The sequence below is a fragment of the Bombina bombina genome, chromosome 6, assembly GCF_027579735.1.
Source record: "Bombina bombina isolate aBomBom1 chromosome 6, aBomBom1.pri, whole genome shotgun sequence".
Taxonomy (NCBI): Eukaryota; Metazoa; Chordata; class Amphibia; order Anura; family Bombinatoridae; genus Bombina; species Bombina bombina.
In genome coordinates this window covers 698,155,903-698,178,511 of record NC_069504.1, presented here as the reverse complement: position 1 = coordinate 698,178,511, position 22,609 = coordinate 698,155,903, and positions in this window count along the sequence as shown.

Here is a 22,609-nt window from a genome sequence, read left to right as displayed (position 1 = left end):
AAAGCAGTCACAAACTGGCCAACCCCCAAGACCAAAACCCAGGTCTTAGCCTTCCTAGGGACAGCAGGGTACTACCGCAAGTTTGTCCCTAACTATAGTGCCCTGGTGAGTTACCCCGAGCAGTTCTGTGGTCTCCCGAGTGTGAGGCAACCTTCCAAAACCTAAAAACAGCTCTAATTTCTGCCCCTATCCTGGCCACTCCTAACCCATCCAAATATTTTTGCGTCCATACAGATGCCTCTATGTTCGGGTTGGGAGCAGTGCTAAGCCATGTGGATGAGGAGGGCCATGAACACCCCATAGCCTATATTAGCAGGAAGCTACTACCTAAGGAAGTAGGCTACACGGCAATTGACATCTGCTGCAGTGGAGCCTAGCCTTGCAGCCCTTCAATTTTACTATTCAGTACCGGCCGGGACGGAACAATGGGACTGCAGATGGACTCTCTGGGCAAACTGAATTACTGAATTGGAGTAGTCCACCAGACAGCCCCAGGCCAACCCATGTGGATCTAGCCAGGTCTGCCGGACTTTACGCGGGGAGCACTGTCACAGATACCAGGCTGTCAAGGCTACCTCCACTCCCTCCTACCTGAATTACTTTGCTTTGCCCTGTTTCCTGGCCCATTGTGGATTACTGTGTGCCCTAAACTCCCTCCCTCTTGTGTTCTCACTGCTTATACTTCATCTTGAAAAGAGCTGATCTCTTGCCGCTTGTCTCCTTCCCTGCTGGTCGGATTTATGGAACTACTAGCTGGCCGGGCTACCCAGGAATCCCTCTGAACTTTACCCTAGGTCGCTCCAGAGGCCCTTTGTACCAGAGCTCAGCTCTTTTTGGGATTTGTTGTGCCTTTGATGGACATGGGTTGGGGTGATTGCCGAGGGGGAACCAGAGATTTTGGACACCCTCACCTCAATAACTTTGCAAGGCTGCCTCTCCGGTCCCCAGTAACGATGTAATCATGTCGTTTTTTGGACTGTGGCATCTAGGGACTGAGGGCTTTCCAATGACACCCTTGAAGGGCAGGTGCTCTCCCGGGATCACCCCGAAGCCTATACTGCCAGTAGCCCACCAAAATAAACTTCCTAACCTATTATCCTCTATACTGCCAATAGCCTACCGCAACAAATTTCCTAACCTATTAACCCCTAAACCCCAAACACAAACTACCCCTATACTACTTCTACCTAATACTTAACCTCCCACCTCTATGCTAACACTCCTTTTCAAAAAATAACAAAGCCTAAGATGACAGAAAAAAACCCCACTACCAACCCCCCCAAAAACACAGTTATGCCTATACTAAATCTAAGGCCCTCTTTAAAAAATGACTTTTTGTATGGCATTGCCCTAAAGTGACTTAGCTCTTTTTCACATAAAATAAATACAACCCCATTCTACAATAAACATAACCTCCACCATTCCAAAAAAGCCTAATCTGAAAAAATAACCCTATCCTAGAAAAGGATTGACCTGAAAATAGCATTTGGTTGGGTATTGGCCTTAGAAGGGAATTTGGTAGGGCAGTGCTCTAAAGAAATTACAGCTCTTTTGCTGCCCAAACAAAAAGAAAAAAACAATTATTAAAGGGACACTGAACCCACATTTTTTATTTTGTGATTCGGATAGAGCATGCAATTTTAAGCAACTTTCTAATTTACTCCTATTATCAAATTTTCTTCCTTCTCTATGTATCTTTATTTGAAAAGCAAGAATGTAAGTTTAGATGCCAGCCCATTTTTAGTGAACAACCAGGGTTGTTCTTGCTGATTGGTGGATACATTCACAAACCAATAAACAAGGGCTTTCCAGGGTCTAAACAAAAAATTGTCTGGCTCCTTAGCTTAGATGCCTTCTTTTTCAAATAAAGATAGCAAGAGAAAGAAGAAAAATTTATAATAGGAGTAAATTAGAAAGTTGCTTAAAATTGCATGCTCTATCTGAATCACAAAAGAAAAAAATTGGGTTTAGTGTCCCTTTTAAAAAAAAAAAAAAAAAAGACTAATCTAAAATAAAGGTTGCCCTAAATAAAGGGCATTTGGCAGGGCATTGCACTAAAGTGATTTAAGATCTTTAAAAAAAAAAAAAAATCAATAACCCTTACATGACCTTAATATATATTAATTCCCTTACTCATGAACCAACGTCCTCGCCCTTCTTTTTGTATATATACTTTAATAAATCACAACTACTGTAATATTTCATGTTATAGCAAAATGTTGATGTGACTATGTATATATGAACCACATATTGTCCCTTTGCAAAATTGGTTTATGTTCTGATTGACAATTATTCCTATGTACTGTCAAACAATTTATTGCATGTTATGTATAATTTTAAAACCTAATAAAAATAATAACAAAACAAAAAAAAGTCCTATTTAAAAAAAATCCTAAACTAAAAAGCCTAAAAGGGAAAAAACCTAAGCTTAAAAATAAAAAAAGCCCACCCCCAAAAAAATCCTAATGCATTACCAAAAATTGGGAACTCTGCACTAACCCTCCCCTTGCTACATAATAATGTCTATATATGAGTATACATGTGTATTTATGTGTTTTTATGTGTAAATATGTATGTGTAGGGATCATGAGACCTTGGGTGACTGTTTTTATTTTACTTAAGCTATGATTTGTGGCATTTTATCCCCTGCTAAATTTACAGTACTGTAGGCCTAGACTACTTAATAAGAGGATGAGGTCTACAAATTGGAAGGGTCCATTAGATCTTCAGGTGTGTGTTTTTATGGGTTGTTCTCACCATCAGTTAAGTGGGTTTGCATTGGGTGTCCTCTTGGCTTCACATTCATCCTAGTTTTAATGTGTATGAGGTGAACTTGTGTTTGTATTATATGACACGGTACACAACAGGCAAAAAATATAGAGATATTATTTTTAACCAGGCTGGTATCTATAAGAGAAATCAAAACAAGGGTTGGAGATGGCGCCGAAAGGCTATCTGGTGGAGAATAATTGAATTTAAGAAATATCAAAATGTATTTCAGAAAGAAGGGTAAGGAGAAATAAAAATGTCTAAGACCATATATATATAAAAATGTGACTCAAAGTGTAATAAACACTTTCGTGGTAAGAAGGCAATCCACTGATTAAAATAAACAAATTCAATTTATTAATGCAATAAATAGTAAAACTGCTAATACATTTCTGTTAGAATAGTATTTAATACATTTCAATATGTTCATGAAACCATCTGATACTAGTATCTAAAAATTGAGAAGCACTAATCATTAAAATGACAATTTAAATAACAATTTAGTGACCTCTAAATGCTAAAATTGTTTAAAAAGCTACACGTTAAGCTAATTAATTACACAATAAGCTGTTAAGAACCCGGGTTACATAAACCTGTATGAATGATTATAATTGCTAGTTGTTAGATTCAGGTAGGCAATGTGTGCTAGTATCGATGAATAGTCTTTTGATTAAGGAAAACTTGAGCTCAACAATATAGTCCTTATGATACAGTTCAAGCTAAAAACTGAGAGTCTTCACCCCCACTCGTGAGGGTCTTTCAAGTAACAAAGTCAGTTATAGGCACTCACCCGGAGCTCCGGTTTTAGGGGCGGACCTCTTTACTCCGCTCACCTGTAATGTTCCTTTCCCACTCGATAACGCCTTCACATGAATTTAGAAACCAAGTGTTAGGTGTCCCCTTCAGGGGGTAAGTGTCAGTGCAGGCCAAAGCCTGGGGCCTAGTGTACCACCTGAGGCATATGTAGATTACCTGATAAGGGCCCCTTAGAATGACTCAGACCACGCAGCATTATGATCGAAAGCCAATTCTGTTTATTGCACAGTGCAAGCCTTTCTTATAGTGACATACAGGGTTAAGGGGATGACACGTTAGGACCGCGTCATCTTACACAGCTATACAGAGCAATTTACAAGGAAAAACTGGAACATGAGTTTCTCATAACAATATTTACAGAGTCATAACAAACTACCATCTGCAGAGACAACCGAGTGTCTAAAGCCTCTTGTTTACATTATCTTATTCTATCTTACTTCTAGGCATTAGGCCAGGGTACATTGGCAAGGCCGAATAGCTAAAGAAACTCATAACATGCATATAATTCTCACTGCATAATACCCTAGTATAATAAAGTCTATTCATTACAAAATGGCTGCGAGGAACAAGATGGCTGCGAAGAACAAGATGGCTGCCATCAGGTTCATATTACCCCTAACATACCATCCTTTTATTCTAACAGAATAACATAAAAATAGACAGGCATAGAAAATTAGTAAAGCCTTATATTATGGTAACAGAACTCTATAAGAATACTAAAGAGAAAAATATTCGCATGTCGTGATATACTTTTATAGGCTAATTGTCACTGCATATAGGTACAGTCCCTCCAATACCTTCCATCTATCCTCCAGCCTTCCCAAAACTACCGGTCTACCAGCACAGAGACCCAACCAGCCCCCATCTACCCCCAAACAACGCTGCATCATCTATCTCTCCACCTGCATTGCTAGCACCCCCCAATATGTCCAACAGTTCCTTTTCCACAGTAAAGCATGACATAGCAACAGCACAACTGTCTCTAGGTGGCCTCTGAATACTTTAAGAACAGTCTTTGTCCATTTGAGAGCGCTGCACCTTGACACTTTGCTATAATACAGTTCTCCAACAGTTAATTTGCAGTAGGGGTGCTTATCCACGGTTCTTCCGCAGGGAGATACTGGAAATCTGATGGTTTGTTCATGGGGTAGACAAGGCAACCAGTGGATACCCATGGCAAGCAAACACTCGAGTCACAGGGAGTCTAGGAAGCAAACAGAAACAGTACAGGATGAGTACACACCGCAATACAATCACAATTATGTCCCAATAAAACGTCACTTACATCCTATGTCATTTAAAAATCAAACAAAACATTGTTGATATATAATACAACTTAAATACATTGACATTTCTCAGAGAATAATTTACAACTTCTCTATATCACTTTGAACTTCTAAAAAAATAAAAGAACCTTGTGTTGCTTTATTCTGGATGGCTGCTATCTATAATGTTTATAATTCTCCAACCTAAATTCTCTCACACTCCTATATGAGAAAAGCATACAAACAGAACATCATTTAAAACTACAAGCTCTTTTAAAGGTAAACACATCTTTATGGTAAGAATTACTCTCTTTGACAAACATCAGGAATGACCAAATTCACTTTGTAGATACCATACTAATTAATACAAGGGAAAAAATACCTTTGCTTTCATAAACTATAATTATGCTATTCCCTGAAACATTTCTCTGTATATTTACTATAAACTTCTAGCTTAGACGTGTCCTCCTTATGTTCTAAAGGGTGAAGGGTCTAAAATATTATGCTATGTTGCAGCATTTTCCTTAAACCTATTTTCTATACTCAGTGGGCCATTCAATAGAGTACAATACTGCAAAGTTCACAGTTACCTTTATCTAAAAAGTTACTATGTTAAGCACATAAACTACAATGTGCACTAATAACAAATGAAGCATATGATTTCTTAGACCAAATATGATCAATAAAAATAAAACAAATACAAGAAAATACAAAACAAGCAATATAAGGAATGGAGTTAAAACAATACTCCCCTAATTTAATTGTTTGATCCTGTAACAGCATAACAGGACTTCCATATCGAGCGGTAAGGCACAGTCCAGAGAAGGATAGTCTTTATGTCCTGAAGACACACATCAGAGAAAACAGTCATGGATTACCCAGAGTCCAGTTCTGGGGCTGGTACCAGCATGCAAAGCAAAGAATGGATCCAAAGATAGTTCAGCAACTTTTACTGCAGTATGGTGGTTAAAACAAGCTTGACAAAAGGTCTTTCATCTTTATCTTTTCTTTCTTTAAAGGTTTACTTGCTTTCAATCTTTAATCTTTTGAAGAGTGCACTTATGGAATTTTGCCTGTACAGATTTTACCTAAATATGGAAACTCAAAAATAATTCAGTTAGTGTGTTTCAATCTCTGAAGACAGCATACTCTCATCCTGCAAATACAAATATGTTAAGAACAAAATAGAAAAATAAAACATTTTAGGCCTCTGAAATATGAGAGCAAAATAAAACACAGAAAGACAATAAAAAGATCGACAATCCTAGGGACGTAGTGCATCCTGCATAGGGGTAAGACAAGGAAATTTTAGGGCACAGCTGGTGGTTAGACAATAACATTGTACAAGGAGATTCAAAACGTTTTAGGTTCACCTCCTAAAAGCAATCACCCCCATTACATAACGATATTCATCAATACTCATCAATACCCATGTTTGCGTGAAACATCTCATGTGACACGCAAACACAAGATAACAAGAAACTAAACGATATCTCATGCACTCCACTCATGCAGAGACAACTCTCAATAGCAAGCAAAATGAAATACACTTCACAATTCAATATGCTGTCCACAAAAGAGAAAAACATAACAAACAATGAAAACCAATCGTTCTTGTCTTACACAAAACGAAACATTAGCTGCTGACACAAATTTCAAACAACCACAATTAACTTAGAATGCAACACATATTCTGACATTCGCTGAAATGCAACACACTCAGAACATGACAAACAATTAAAAACATCCACTATGTACAAAACTTTAATATCACACAAAGAAAGCAATCACAGCAGATGCCCAAGAAACTTAAGTTGCAGATTGCACAAATAAAATTGTGCTTATTTGGGAAAGATCAGATAACCACAGTAGCCACTGTTAAAGGGACATTCTAGGATAAATGAAAATTAATTATTCAGATAGGACTTTTAATTTTAACCAACCTTCCTAGATTAAACCAAACATAGGTAGGCTTATATGCTAATTTTTTAAACCTTTGAGGACTGCCTCCTATCACAGGCTGTATAAATCTCATTACAACACCAAGAGACAGAATACACGTAAGCCATATAAATAAAACCAAAACTGTGAACAGATAAATTAGCTAGTTATATAAATGCAGTAGAATCAGATAAACTGTGCATCATTTGTTTTAGGGGTGTTTATTTCTAGACACCTTATAGACCACGGCTTAGCTGTTAAGCAGCAATCAAAGTCATTGCAATAATAGTGGTAGACTAGTTAATAACCAAATAACTATATATATTTTAAAGTGTCACTGGAATCACTTCATTAAATAATATCTCATTTATTTATTGAACGCAGTGGGGGTTATTTTAAATAACAAAGAGTTATATCTGTGAGATACAGTTTGACAGCCACAGAAATAAAATTATCATTTTTTAAGCTATATTCTATGGCAGAATATAATATAAATACTTGTTTCTTTGTAGTGAGCAATTTATAGTTATCATTTTTTATAACATAGAACACCAGTACTGCCGCTTTAAATGTACAGTGCAAATTGTTCCAGAGAAACTTCTTTTTTTTAAAGAAAACCAAAACATGCACAGTGTTATCAGTCTTTCTCAAGGATAGCGAGGCAAGCTCAAAGTTTCATTTCTACTTAAAGGAGAAACACTGTTTACTGCTTAAAAATATAAAATTCACACTAAAACTTGATAAATGCTAATTAGTTTAACCACAACAAAATTATTGGATTTAACGTTGTATATAATTTGATATTCCCCATTCTGCAGCTCTCCAGCCAAATATAACAACCGCATATAACACAAAAAAATAAGCTTTCTGAAAAAGAATACTAATACAATTTCCCCTTTAAATTATTCCCAATGATCCTTATAATAAAAAAATGCATACTGACGTTCATTAAATAGCCTAAACAAGCATAAGCAGCATAAGAACGCACTCACAGTGGGATGCAGGCTAATTAAAGGGACATTTCAACCAAACTAAAAATAATCTTTAATTGAAACTGCTAACACAGTGAAATATACTAGTGTTAGGCTTACAGTAAACCTCATCGTCTTTTATGTAAATATTCCCTTAAATTCTCAGATGTTATACCAGTTTTCCTGTATCCCTTTAAATATTTTCACTCCTCTGTTTTTTCTTGTTTTTTTTTTTTTTTCTTTTCTGTCCGCTAGTCTCACGGATCCCTACACTAAAATTGTAGACAACTTATCACTTCAGTTTGCATTACAGAGAGAATTAAGTTATGCTGCAAAAAAAATATCTGCTATCTGAACAGCAAATTTAAAATAAATATATACAAAGAAAGGTCTCTAAAAATATATTTAGCAAAATACTAATACAGGGTTATTGCACTGGTTCTTTAAATAAGAAAATGACAATTTTCTATTGCTCCGTCTACGCACTGAGCTCTGATTTTCCAGACAAATATAAGATAATATGCCACTTGTATAACAAGTCATGGACAATACATTAAATAGCAACACCTTGTTACAGTGAACCGTCCCTTTAAGGACTAACCATTCATCACGCAAATTACATATGTATATCCTAACCATAATTTAGGCTGCTTGTATGATTTACCACACCAATTTCACCTCTGTACTGTAGCATGACCTGCAGATTAATTTACTTGCAACAAAAACGGACGCCCTTTTAGAAAAACTTTCAATTACAGCCTATAAATATATTTCATTGTGTGCACCCACGCCGTGCACAGACCTTACAAATACAACATACGTTAACCCATTAATCATACCAGAAACAATTTCATATTTACCAGAGCGTGACAAAAAATCACACACACCATCGCACTTTCAAAGCCGTTACTTCACTTGCAAAAACAATATCATATCTTTACATGCCGCCACACAATTATCACTTAAAACTAAAACTGCATATGAATACCACATACTTAAAACATGCTGGTGACTTTGAAATACAGTTACATAAAATAACATTACAAAATATCTTCTTAAAACGTCTGATTTCCCAACAGAGAAACATAAGGAAACATTCTTACGATACAGACACAAATTCATTCCATCTCGCATACCAGAGATTCACTCCCTTTTTCCTTTCTCATAAAAACATCTAATTTCTAGCGTACGACATACATATATATATATAAAAAACACCAGATTAACTTTTCACCATTTCCACAATGCATTTTTTCTTTTTTTTCGAAACCCCACAAAATGGCCACTTTTGCAGGGTTTGAGACAATCATTTTCAAATAATACATTCTGTTCCTGGTCCAAAGTAAATCTGTTACACGCATACCACAGTGAGAACCTACAGACCATCACACATTATGCATCTCAATATACAAAATTTCAGTTTTGTTACTGCAAGCAAACAAAAAAAAATCTTACAAACGAAGCTGCTGTAACAGGTTTCTTTTCTTTTTTTTTTTTTTCTTCTGATCTATGTGCGCGCTCAGTGGTGGCCCCCCTTCTTTGCCTGCTACATTCTTTAACACAGAGATTTCTCTATTTATCAAACAGCAGTACTTACTGACCGTGTTTTTTAAAAAAAATATTTCTGTCTTTTGCAGAAACTATTAACTCTTCTTTTCTTTTACCTTATACATGTAATTTTCTCTGTGCATTCTTATCTATAAGCAGTTCCCAATTCTCAACACAATAATAGCCACAATAACATGCACAGCCACTTAATATTTTCTACGCACAGCATCATTTTATATAGCAGCAAAAGCAAGCATCAGATATCAACATGAGCTTCAGGTGGGTAGCAAAACTCTATTATGGGAATGAATATGGGAAACTTCAACACACGTGAGACTTACTCACTTCACTGCCAAGTTGCCCGGGGGACCTTATCTTAAAAGAACCTCCCGTCGACTGGCATACATATATTACTTGCGCGCTTATCACCGACAGGACTCACAATACCTGTCGTGTCCCAGCACAGGACTGATTACCTGTCTGGAGGGGTATCACAACTGCCGGCAGGACTTTAACCTCCGCAAACCTGTGCTTCAACCACAGGAACCCCTTTAACCTTATATCATTATCATCAACACCTATTACCAGACTAAATTTAGGTTCAAATTCACAGAAAGAAAGCATGGTAAAAGCACTCATAGTTACTCCCTGCGAATCCCACTGTCCTGACGCCAAAACTGTTAGGTGTCCCCTTCAGGGGGTAAGTGTCAGTGCAGGCCAAAGCCTGGGGCCTAGTGTACCACCTGAGGCATATGTAGATTACCTGATAAGGGCCCCTTAGAATGACTCAGACCACGCAGCATTATGATCGAAAGCCAATTCTGTTTATTGCACAGTGCAAGCCTTTCTTATAGTGACATACAGGGTTAAGGGGATGACACGTTAGGACCGCGTCATCTTACACAGCTATACAGAGCAATTTACAAGGAAAAACTGGAACATGAGTTTCTCATAACAATATTTACAGAGTCATAACAAACTACCATCTGCAGAGACAACCGAGTGTCTAAAGCCTCTTGTTTACATTATCTTATTCTATCTTACTTCTAGGCATTAGGCCAGGGTACATTGGCAAGGCCGAATAGCTAAAGAAACTCATAACATGCATATAATTCTCACTGCATAATACCCCAGTATAATAAAGTCTATTCATTACAAAATGGCTGCGAGGAAGAAGATGGCTGCGAAGAACAAGATGGCTGCCATCAGGTTCATATTACCCCTAACACCAAGTATTGCTTCAAAGTGTGCACACTTCCTTGAGAAAATGCTCCTACCGCTTTCGCTCAGTACAAACTTGTGTTTGTATTATATGACACGGTACACAACAGGCAAAAAATATAGAGATATTATTTTTAACCAGGCTGGTATCTATAAGAGGAGCTAACAGAATGATATTTATCATGATAACATAGGCCTAGATTTAGAGTTGGGCGGTAGCCGTCAAACCCAACGTTAGAGGCTCCTAACGCTGTTTTTTACCGCCCTCTGGTATTTGGAGCCAGTTATTAAAAGGTCTAACGCTCACTTTACAGCCGCGACTTTTCCATACCGCAGATCCCCTTACATCAATTGCGTATCCTATCTTTTCAATGGGATCTTTGTAACGCTGGTATTTAGAGTCGTGGCTGAAGTCTAACGACAAAACTCAAGCCGCAGAAAAAAGTCAGGAGTTAAGAGCTTTATGGGCTAACGCCGGTTCATAAAGCTCTTAACTACTGTGCTCTAAAGTACAATAACACCCATAAACTACCTATGTACCCCTAAACCGAGGTCCCCCCACATCGCCGCCACTATAGTTACATTTTTTAACCCCTAATCTTCCGCTCCGTACACTGCCACCAACTACGTTATCCCTATGTACCCCTAATCTGCTGCCCCTAACACCGCCGACCCCTATATTATATTTATTAACCCCTAATCTGCCCCCCACAATGTCGCCTTCACCTGCCTACACTTATTAACCCCTAATCTGCCGACCGGACCGCGCCGCTATTATAATAAAGTTATTAACCCCTAATCCGCCTCACTCCCGCCTCAATAACCCTATAATAAATAGTATTAACCCCTAATCTGCCCTCCCTAACATCGCCGACACCTAATTTCAAGCATTAACCCCTAATCTGCCGACCAGAGCTCACCGCTATTCTAATAAATTTTTTAACCCCTAAAGCTAATTCTAACCCTAACCCTAACACCCCCCTAAGTTAAATATAATTTAAATCTAACGAAATAAATTAACTATTATTAAATAAATTATTCCTATTTAAAGCTAAATACTTACCTGTAAAATAAACCCTAATATAGCTACAATATAAATTATAATTATACTGTAGCTATTTTAGGATTTATATTTATTTAACAGGTAACTTTGTAATTATTTTAACCAGGTACAATAGCTATCAAATAGTTAATAACTATTTAATAGTTACCTAGTTAAAATAATTACTAAATTACCTGTAAAATAAATCCTAACCTAAGTTACAATTAAACCTAACACTGCACTATCAATAAATAAATTAAATAAAATACCTCCAATTACCTACAATTAAACCTAACACTACACTATCAATACATTAATTAAATACAATACCTACAAATAACTACAATTAAATAAACTAGCTAAAGTACAAAAAATAAAAAAGAACTAAGTTACAAAAAATAAAAAAATATTTACAAACATTAGAAAAATATTACAATTTTAAACTAATTACACCTACTCTAAGCCCCCTAATAAAATAACAAAGCCCCCCAAAATAAAAAAATGCCCTACCCTATTCTAAATTAAAAAAGTTCAAAGCTCTTTTACCTTACCAGCCCTTAAAAGGACCTTTTGTGGGGCATGTCCCAAAGAATTCAGCTCTTTTGCCTGTAAAAAAAAACATACAATACCCCCCCCCAACATTACAACCCACCACCCACATACCCCTAATCTAACCCAAACCCCCCTTAAATAAACCTAACGCTAAGCCCCTGAAGATCTTCCTACCTTATCTTCACCTCGCCGGGTATCACCGATCGGTCCTGGCTCCGAAATCTTCATCCAACCCAAGCAGGGGCTGGCGATCCATAATCCTGTGGCTGAAGAGGTCCAGAAGAGGCTCCAAAGTCTTCATCCTATCCGGGAAGAAGAGGCGATCCAGACCGGCAACCATCTTGATCCAAGCGGCATCTTCTATCTTCATCCGATGAGGAACGGCTCCATAGATTAGGGGTATGTGGGTGGTGGGTTGTAATGTTGGGGGGGTATTGTATGTTTTTTTTTACAGGCAAAAGAGCTGAATTCTTTGGGGCATGCCCCACAAAAGGTCCTTTTAAGGGCTGGTAAGGTAAAAGAGCTTTGAACTTTTTTAATTTAGAATAGGGTAGGGCATTTTTTTATTTTGGGGGGCATTGTTATTTTATTAGGGGGCTTAGAGTAGGTGTAATTAGTTTAAAATTGTTGTAATATTTTTCCCTAATGTTTGTAAATATTTTTTTATTTTTTGTAACTTAGTTTATTTAATTGTATTTATTTGTAGATATTTTATTTAATTAATTTATTGATAGTGTAGTGTTAGGTTTAATTGTAACTTAGGTTAGGATTTATTTTACAGGTAATTTTGAAATTATTTTAACTATTTTAGCTATTAAATAGTTCTTAACTATTTAATAGCTATTGTACCTGGTTAAAATAAATACAAAGTTACCTGTAAAATAAATATAAATCCTAAAATAGCTATAATATAATTATAATTTATATTGTAGCTATATTAGGGTTTATTTTACAGGTAAGTATTTAGCTTTAAATAGGAATAAGTTATTTAATAAGAGTTAATTTATTTCGTTAGATTTAAATTATATTTAATTTAGGGGGGGGGGTTAGGGTTAGACTTAGCTTTAGGGGTTAATCCATTTATTACAGTAGCGGCGAGATTAGGGTTTAATAATTGAAGTTAGGTGTCGGCGATGTTAGGGAGGGCAGATTAGGGGTTAATACTATTTATTATAGGGTTATTGAGGCGGGAGTTAGGCGGATTAGGGGTTAATAACTTTATTATAGTAGCGGTGCGGTCCGCTCGGCAGATTAGGGGTTAATAAGTGTAGGCAGGTGGAGGCGACGTTGAGGGGGGCAGATTAGGGGATAATACATATAATATAGGGGTTGGCGGTGTTAAGGGCAGCAGATTAGGGGTACATAGGGATAATGTAGGTAGCGGCGGTTTACGGAGCGGCAGATTAGGGGTTAAAAAAAATATGCAGGTGTCAGCGATAGCGGGGGCGGAAGATTAGGGGTTAATAAGTGTAAGGTTAGGGGTTTTTAGACTCGGGGTTCATGTTAGGGTGTTAGGAGCAGACGTAGGAAGTGTTTCCCCATAGAAAACAATGGGGCTGCGTTAGGAGCCAAACGCTGCTTTTTTGCAGGTGTTAGGTTTTTTTTCAGCTCAAATGGCCGCATCCGTAAGCACCGCTGGTATCTAGAGTTGCAGTGGCGTTAAATTATGCTCTACGCTCCCTTTTTGGAGCCTAACGCAGTGAAAACCCAGCCATTCTGTGAACTCTAAATACCAGCTGTATTTAAAAGGTGCGGGGGGAAAAAAGCACGCGTAGCTAACACGCCCCTTTGGCCGCCAAACTCTAAATCTAGCCGTAAGTGTTTAGAACAGATCTAATAGTAAAAAACGCTGTCAATCTCAAATGAGAGGAGGGGTTATGGTAAACAGAATCATCATCAAATAGGAGACCCAATCATATAGAAGAACGTCACTAGAGTCATGATATGTGTTTCCCAATAATAGAGATCGCTACCATATGTCAAAGGACTACCGCTTGATGTATAGTAGTGTACAGGTTTCCTAAGTACAGGTAGGGAGAAGAAAAGAATGTAGCTAAATAATACGTGTAATAATTAGTCATCTGAAATTGTGTTTTAAAGAAAAGTTTCAGTGCGATCGTATCTAAAGCTATATGCCCGATGAGGGCGTGGCCATCACTTAAAAGAGATGCATTAGTATCATTGTTAGCTAGAACTCAGTTGATGCAATGTGTAGGGGATAGAAGTACACCCATTCTGTGAAAGCCCCCACATAACCTACCAATAAGCCGCTAATGTGTAGTAATTAGTAATGATTGGTGCATAGTGAGTACTATATTGAAGTGGTAATAGGGTCGTGTGTAATACGTCATACACGTCACCATTGTTATCGTGCAAAAAATAGTTAATGAAATAATTCTATTGGACAAAAAAAGAACCAATATTGGATCAGGGGGCATAATAGACCTAATACTCACTATGTAATCTGTTGGCGCTCTACAAATACCTGATAATAATAATAATAATACGGAATAATACGGAAAAACAGGCAAAAAGGTGTAGTCAGGACGTCATATACGTCAGCGATTTTCAACCATTTTTTTGCCGCAGCACATTTTTTTACAGTAAAAAATCCTGCGGCACACCACCATCCCAAAATTTTACAAAATCACACATTGTAGCCTAATACAGTTATATATATATATATATATATATATATAAACAATTTAGTCAATTCAATTGACCTTTATTAGCATGGCAGTCACTACAACAGTATTGCCAAAGCTAGAGGCACAATAATAACAATCAAAAGTTCCACGTATTTAGGCTGTTAGTAACCAGTGATGAAAATAAATTCTTAGGTGATATGCAGTAGTTCTATGCAAGTAAAAGTTCCGCTTGTTAGGGCATTAAGCAGTGCACAAGTATTAAAACCAAAATCAGAAACTACTGGTGCCCAAGTGATCCTACTGTTAAAGTTCCTAAGCCTTGGGGGCACCAGTATAAGAGTTTCACAATCAGTGTAGGCTAAGCATAAATATGGGGCCCACAAAAGAGCATCAGGGCGTGGCAATCAGGCAATGATGAGAGTAAACAGAAAAATTACAAAAGTTAAGCCAGGAGGGCAAATTACATAAAATGCTTATGATGGTAAACAGAAAGGTCTCACCCAGTTAAAGCAGATGTCTTCTTCTCTATAATGGAATGATATAATTAATATGCAGGGCAATTCTCCCTGAGCTTGAGAATCCAGGAAGGGGAAGTAAGTGGATCTGTAAAACTGCAACTGTCAGAGTGTGTAGGCCACAATTAATCAAAAGACATCCGCAGACACAGAAAGAAAATGGCGTCCGTTCCCTCCACTTCTGCCCACTTTCCTCTATTCTTCAAGGCGACTATCAACCTGGACTCCGGTAAGTAACACGTACCTTCTGGCCAGTTACCCCGTTCGGAAGCTTGGGAACAAGTGAATGTGGGCTACTAGGCCTCAGAGTAGGCCGCGGTGATATGTGAGCTGTCGACCCTAGGCACTAACAGGCCTTTGCAACAGTGGGGGGGAGAAGAAAAAAGGACTGCAGCTGTTTGCTTGACCTCCGGAGCGGAGCCCCGACTCTCTGGAGTGTTGTATATCTTTTTATTAGATCTCTCAGTAGTTCTTGTGGCTATCGTAGCAGATAGCAGATGCCTTCAAATACATGCGCCGCCACCCAAATGCGCACTGGCTTGACGGGTCTTCTCTTGCTCAGATCTCCTTGATAGGAACTTTTGTAATGCAGCTGAGGTGAGTGAAATCTCCGAAGCGGAGCCCCGACCCTCCGGAGAAGTGTGTGTGAGTTGAGAGAGTCCCTGCGTGTCCCTATGAGTGCGTAGGGTAGCAGCAGCTACCGGCTTCTTTTCCTCTTCAGGAGTGCACTTAAGCAAGAAGGGACCAATTCACGGCTGCACACCTGACAATCTCTCACGGCACACTAGTGTGCTGCGGCAGAGTGGTTGAAAATTACTGATATACGTCATGAAGTGACCAGACAATATGTAATTAAGGTGCTGATAGAGAAACAACAACTATTGGACCAGATAGGACCAATAATAACCAAGGGGGCGTAATATTAACACATAATAAAATGAGTGAAATAATGTAAACAAAATATGTAAATATGTATAAATAGGGATAGTATGCCACAAAAGTGATAAACAATATTGAGTGAACTAGGACCAATACTACAACGGAGGCGTAAAGTAAAACTAATAAAAGTAATAAATGAAGTAGACAATTTTAAAGGGAGTAGAGTATCTACCACTAAGGAAACAGTATAAGGGTATGGTAATTGAAATAAGGTGTAAACAGTCAAAATCCCATAACTTAACTGTGACATAACTAGTAACTATAATAATCAATAAGGATGAGGTATACACTATAAAAAGTAGGCGGTCATAATATAATAACTTGTAACGTGTTTATAAGCAGTGAAAGGCTACCTTTGAATCCAACAAAGATTCCAATATAATATATGGAGTAAATCTAAACTAATATATACATGATAATAAAAGGTGTACTCGTGTGGAGTGACCCTGACAAGAGCTATAATAATGTGCCAATAACAGTTACACCATGATACACCAGTAGCAGTTGCACAGAATAGAGGAGGAAAAATAAATAAAACTGTAGGAAGATAGACATAACTAGAAGGGGTAACTAAAATAAAATTGAGGAGAGGGGGTGGCATAATAGCAATAGGGTTTAGAAGGCAGCCAGATCCATGTTAATATTAAGACCAGAGGGAAACAGGGTTTTCAACTTGTAAATCCAATAGGTTTCCCTCTGTCTCAATCTATTGAATCTGTTATACAGGCGAGAAGGGGGAATACTTTCTAATGGAAAAATATTGAAGGTGTTAAGAGCACCATTTTGGTTTATATTGCAATGTCTGGAGACACTGTGATTTTTGAAGTTATTCTTCATATTTCTAAAATGTTCGTTCCATCTATTTCTAATAAATCTACATGTGCGACCCACGTATTGAATCACACAAAAATTGCAGGTCAACAAATAAACTACATATGTAGATGTGCATGACAAATGTTGGTAAATAGTGTATGTTTTTCTAGTAATATGAGAAGAAAATACATTGCCTCCAGGATTAATTTGTTTGCACATGTTACAATCTTTAAGATAACATTTTGCTACACCTTTCCTTATTGTCGGTCTCTTTTGAATTGGCATACATGTATTGGAATTCTCCATTGGTTTGGTGTAATTTGTTTTGTCCCTATTTTTATGGACCACAACCTTACTAGGTGCCAAATAGTTTTTTTAATATAGGGGCTCTTTTAAAAACACATCTAGGTTCAGGGGTTAATAGTTTGCCTAGTATAGGGTTCCTACATAAATGTCCCCAATGTTTTTTAATGATACGTTTAATCCTCATGTGGTTCACACTGTATTTAGTGATACATGTAGAATTAGCTTGAAAATCGTTATTTGTTTTGTAAGTAACATTTGGTCCAAAATAGGACTTCCAATCATCACTGTTAGCATGTTTATATCCAGCGTCAATCACATGTTTAGGATAGCCATTTTCAAGGAAACGTTTCTTGAGGATAATGCTTTGTTGCTCATAATCAAGCAGGAGGCTGCAATTCCTATATATCCTTTTGAACTGTCCATATGGTATGTTATTTTTCCAGGAGTTATGGTGATTACTCCTATAATTAAGATAACTATTAAATCAATGGCAATCTACAAAGACAAGAGGAGACAGAAGCGCCACATGGCCCAATATTGTTTGGTCCAAATTCAACTAGAGATATAAGGGAGTGAACTCACATTTGTGATAGCACCTCAGTTAGTGCTATGGAGACAGTCTGGGATCTATAACAGTCACCCAGAAGACCAACTGCCGGTTATGATGTAGTATCTGTATCAGAATGACAAAAAGAGACACAGGTGCCTATATTGCCTAGTATTGCCTTAACACAGATGAATCAGTGCATTTGAAAGAAATGGTACTCACAATAGTTGTAGCATTTCCTTTGGTGCTATAGGGGCAGGATGGGATCAATATGGTCACCCACCAGACTTAATCAAGGCCAGCTGGACACAAAAGGAACTCCAGATACACCAATGTTCAGGATAGGGCCAGGATACACCAGTGGTCTAGATGGACCCAAAGATATTTCCCTCTCACCAGAGGGATAGATATGGCAAAAAAGAAGGTAGCAAGTGTTCCAAATATAAAATTGCTTTATTAAAATAATAAAAACAAGGCGACGCGTTTCTCAGCAACAAGCTGATGAAACAGCTTGTTGCTGAGAAACGCGTTGCCTTGTTTTTATTATTTTAATACCTCAATTTATAGTAATTTTACCCCTTCTATCTCTTCTGAGGTATATATATCCATCTTGTCTCCACAAGACTATATTGTCTAAACTACCAGGTTTAGGCCTAGATTTAGAGTTCGGCGGTAGCCGTGAAAACCAGCGTTAGAGGCTCCTAACGCTGGTTTTAGGCTACCACCGGTATTTGGAGTCAGTGATTAAAGGGTCTAACGCTCACTTTTCAGCCGCGACTTTTCCATACCGCAGATCCCCTTACGTAAATTGCGTATCCTATCTTTTCAATGGGATCTTTCTAACTCCGGTATTTAGAGTCGTTTCTGAAGTGAGCGTTAGAGCTCTAACGACAAAACTCCAGCCGCAGGAAAATAGCAGGAGTTAAGAGCTTTCTGGCTAACGCCAGTTCATAAAGCTCTTAACTACTGTACTCTAAAGTACACTAACACCCATAAACTACCTATGTACCCCTAAACCGAGGTCCCCCCACATCGCCGCCACTCTATTAAAATTTTTTAACCCCTAATCTGCCGACCGCCACCTACGTTATACTTATGCACCCCTAATCTGCTGCCCCTAACCCCGCCGACCCCTATATTACATTTATTAACCCCTAATCTGCCCCCCACAACATCGCCGCCAGCTACTTACAATAATTAACCCCTAATCTGCCGACCGCAAAGCGCCGCCACCTACGTTATCCTTATGTACCCCTAATCTGCTGCCCCTAACACCGCCGACCCCTATATTATATTTATTAACCCCTAATCTGCCCCCCTCAACGTCGCCGACACCTGCCTACACTTATTAACCCCTAATCTGCCGAGCGGACCGCACCGCTACTATAATAAAGTTATTAACCCCTAACCCGCCTCACTAACCCTATCATAAATAGTATTAACCCCTAATCTGCCCTCCCTAACATCGCCGACACCTAACTTCAATTATTAACCCCTAATCTGCCTAGCGGACCTCACCGCTATTCTAATAAATGTATTAACCCCTAAAGCTAAGTCTAACCCTAACACTAACACCCCCCTAAGTTAAATATAATTTAAATCTAACGAAATTAATTAACTCTTATTAAATAAATTATTCCTATTTAAAGCTAAATACTTACCTGTAAAATAAATCCTAATATAGCTACAATATAAATTATAATTATATTATAGCTATTTTAGGATTAATATTTATTTTACAGGCAACTTGGTAATTATTTTAACCAGGTACAATAGCTATTAAATAGTTAAGAACTATTTAATAGTTACCTAGTTAAAATAATAACAAAATTACCTGTAAAATAAATCCTAACCTAAGTTATAATTAAACCTAACACTACCCTATCAATAAATTAATTAAATAAACTACCTACAATTACCTACAATTAACCTAACACTACACTATCAATAAATAAATTAAATACAATTGCTACAAATAACTACAATTACAAAAACTAACTAAAGTACATGGCGTCCCTTGAATTACTAACTAAAGGACATGGCGTCCCTTGAATTCCGATTGGCTGATAGGATTCTATCAGCCAATCAGAATTAAGGTAGGAATATTCTGATTGGCTGATGGAATCAGCCAATCAGAATCAAGTTCAATCCGATTGGCTGATCCGATCAGCCAATCAGATTGATCTCGCATTCTATTGGCTGATCGGAACAGCCAATAGAATGCGAGCTCAATCTGATTGGCTGATTGGATCAGCCAATAGGATTGAACTTGATTCTGATTGGCTGATTCCATCAGCCAATCAGAATTTTCCTACCTTAATTCCGATTGGCTGATAGAATCCTATCAGCCAATCGGAATTCAAGGGACGCCATCTTGGATGACGTCCCTTAAAGGAACCGTCATTCGTCATTCAGTCGTCGGGCCGGATGGATGTTCCGCGCTGGAGGTCTTCAGGATCCTGCCGCTTCGCTCCGGATGGAAGACCATAGAAGATGCCGCCTGGATGAAGACTTCAATCGGATGGAAGATCCTCTTCTGCCCCGCTTGGATGAAGACTTTGACCGGATCATGGACCTCTTCAGCCCCCCGCTTGGGCTTGGATCAGGACATCGGAGGAGCTCTTCAGGACGGATCGGTGAACCTGGATGGTGAAGACAAGGTAGGAAGATCTTCAGGGGCTTAGTGTTAGGTTTATTTAAGGGGGGTTTGGGTTAGATTAGGGGTATGTGGGTGGTGGGTTGTAATGTTGGGGGGGGGTATTGTATGTTTTCTTTTACAGGCAAAAGAGCTGATTTTCTTGGGGCATGCCCCGCAAAGGGCCCTGTTCAGGGCTGGTAAGGTAAAAGAGCTTTTACATTTATTAATTTAGAATAGGGTAGGGATTTTTTTATTTTGGGGGTCTTTGTTATTTTATTAGGGGGCTTAGAGTAGGTGTAATTAGTTTAAAATTGTTGTAATATTTTTCTTATGTTTGTAAATATTTTTTTATTTTTTGTAACTTAGTTTTTTTTTTTTTTTTTGTACTTTAGTTAGTTTATGTAATTGTAGTTATTTGTAGCAATTGTATTTAATTTATTTATTGATAGTGTAGTGTTAGGTTAATTGTAGGTAATTGTAGGTAGTTTATTTAATTAATTTATTGATAGGGTAGTGTTAGGTTTAATTATAACTTAGGTTAGGATTTATTTTACAGGTAATTTTGTTATTATTTTAACTAGGTAACTATTAAATAGTTCTTAACTATTTAATAGCTATTGTACCTGGTTAAAATAATTACCAAGTTGCCTGTAAAATAAATATAAATCCTAAAATAGCTATAATATAATTATAATTTATATTGTAGCTATATTAGGATTTATTTTACAGGTAAGTATTTAGCTTTAAATAGGAATAATTTATTTAATAAGAGTTAATTAATTTCGTTAGATTTAAATTATATTTAACTTAGGGGGGTGTTAGTGTTAGGGTTAGACTTAGCTTTAGGGGTTAATACATTTATTAGAATAGCGGTGAGGTCCGCTCGGCAGATTAGGGGTTAATAATTGAAGTTAGGTGTCGGCGATGTTAGGGAGGGCAGATTAGGGGTTAATACTATTTATGATAGGGTTAGTGAGGCAGATTAGGGGTTAATTACTTTATTATAGTAGCGCTCAGGTCCGCTCGGCAGATTAGGGGTTAATAAATGTAGGTAGGTGTCGGCGACGTTGTGGGGGGCAGGTTAGGGGTTAATAAATATAATATAGGGGTTGGCGGTGTTAGGGGCAGCAGATTAGGGGTACATAGGGATAACGTAGGTTGCGGCGGTGTACGGAGCGGCAGATTAGGGGTTAATAATAATATGCAGGGGTCAGCGATAGCGGGGGCGTCAGATTAGGGGTTAATAAGTGTAAGGTTAGGGGTGTTTAGACTCGGGGTTCATGTTAGAGTGTTAGGTGCAGACGTAGGAAGTGTTTCCCCATAGGAAACAATGGGGCTGCGTTAGGAGCTGAACGCTGCTTTTTTGCAGGTGTTAGGTTTTTTTTTCAGCTCAAACAGCCCCATTGTTTCCTATGGGGGAATCGTGCACGAGCACGTTTTTGAGGCTGGCCGCGTCCGTAAGCAACTCTGGTATCGAGAGTTGCATTTGCGGTAAAAATGCTCTACGCTCCTTTTTTGGAGCCTAACGCAGCATTTGTTTGAACTCTCGATACCAGAGTTAATTTTATGGTGCGGCCAGAAAAAAGTCCGCGGAGCGTTAACAGCCCTTCTACCGCCAAACTCCAAATCTAGGCCTTAGTGAGTAATCCATAATAGGGCGCCCCCTCCCTTGTTGCTATTAAATCAACGGACTTAAAGTGAGTAGTGGTAATTATTCTGTTATCTGGAGAAAAAGACAAACATAGATCCAAGAAAACAATGGAATTCTCCTCTATACAGCTTGAAAAAGCTAAATCCATATCATTAGAATCGAGGTGTGTAACAAAAAATTCAGCAGAACTGATGTCACCCTTCCATAAAAATAACAGGTCATCAATGTATCTACCATAGCAGACCAGGTTTGTCCGGTAAGCTGAGCTATTGGTGTAGGATTCTTCAAATGAGCCCATAAAAAGATTAGCAAAACTCTGGGCGAACCTGGTCCCCATGGCAGTACCTTTTAATTGTAAATAATATTCATCTTGGAAAACAAAATAATTATGTTGTACTATAAATGCAATCAATTGTAAAATAAATTC